Source organism: Bison bison, unplaced genomic scaffold (assembly GCF_000754665.1).
Source record: "Bison bison bison isolate TAMUID 2011002044 unplaced genomic scaffold, Bison_UMD1.0 scf7180017864308, whole genome shotgun sequence".
NCBI classification, from domain to species: Eukaryota; Metazoa; Chordata; class Mammalia; order Artiodactyla; family Bovidae; genus Bison; species Bison bison.
Window position 1 is genome coordinate 19938 of NW_011494880.1, and position 1436 is coordinate 21373.

The following is a 1436-nucleotide window of genomic DNA, read 5'->3' on the forward strand; positions in this document are numbered from 1 at the left end:
AGTGGTCAAAGAAGAGATGGCAAGAGTGAATGTCGACATTCTAAGAATCAGCAAACTGAAATGGACTGGAATGGGTGAATTTAACTCAGATGACCATTATATCTACTACTGTGGGCAGGAATCCCTCAGAAGAAATGGAGTAGCCATCATGGTCAACAGAAGAGTCCGAAATGCAGTACTTGGATGCAATCTCAAAAACGACAGAATGATCTCTGTTCGTTTCCAAGGCAAACCATTCAATATCACAGTAATCCAAGTCTATGCCCCAAACAGTAACGCTGAAGAAGCTGAAGTTGAATGGTTCTATGAAGACCTACAAGACCTTTTAGAACTAATACCAAAGAAAGATGTCCTTTTCATCATAGGGGACTGGAATACAAAAGTAGGAAATCAAGAAACATCTGGAGTAACAGGCAAATTTGGCCGTGGAATACGGAATGAAGCAGGGCAAAGACTAATAGAGTTTTGCCAAGAAAATGCACTGGTCATAACAAGCACCCTCTTCCAACAACACAAGAGAAGACTCTATACATGGACATCACCAGATGGTCAACACCGAAATCAGACTGATTATATTCTTTGCAGCCAAAGATGGAGAAGCTCTATACAGTCAGCAAAAACAAGACCAGGAGCTGACTGTGGCTCAGACCATGAACTCCATATTGCCAAATTCAGACTTAAATTGAAGAAAGTAGGGAAAACCACTAGACCATTCAGGTATGACCGAAATCAAATCCCTTATGATTATACAGTGGAAGTGAGAAATAGATTTAAGAGCCTAGATCTGATAGATAGAGTGCTTGATGAACTATGGAATGAAGTTCATGACATTGTACAGGAGACAGGGATCAAGACCATCCCTGTGGAAAAGAGATGCAAAAAAGCAAAATGGCTGTCTGGGGAGGCCTTACAAATAGCTGTGAAAAGAAAAGAAGTGAAAAGCAAAGGAGAAAAGAAAGATACAAATATCTGAATGCAGAGTTACAAAGAATAGCAAGAAGAGATAAGAAAGCCTTCCTCAGCGATCAATGCAAAGAAATAGAGGAAAACAAGAGAATGGGAAAGACTAGGGATCTCTTCAAGAAAATCAGAGATATCAAAGGAACATTTCATGCAAAGATGGGCTTGATAAAGGACAGAATTGGTATGGACCTAACAGAAGCAGAAGATATTAAGAAGAGATGGCAAGAATACACAGAAGAACTATACGGAAAAGATCTTCACGACACAGATAATCACGATGGTGTGATCACTGACCTAGAGCCAGACATCCTGGAATGTGAAGTCAAGTGGGCCTTAGAAAGCATCACTATGAAGAAAGCGAGTGAAGGTGATAGAATTCCAGTTGAACTATTTCAAATCCTGACAGATGATGCTGTGAAAGTGCTGCATTCAATATGCCAGCAAATTTGGAAAACTCAGCTGTGGCCACAGGA

The 1436-nt window shown here is 40.3% G+C and overlaps 1 protein-coding gene across 1 annotated transcript in view; it reads right to left on the reverse strand.

Annotated features, from left to right (window-relative positions):
• Positions 1-1436, reverse strand: part of LOC104997421 (UDP-glucuronosyltransferase 2B18-like) — a 16292-nt gene that overhangs the window by 4841 nt on the left and 10015 nt on the right. The window lies entirely within an intron of this gene.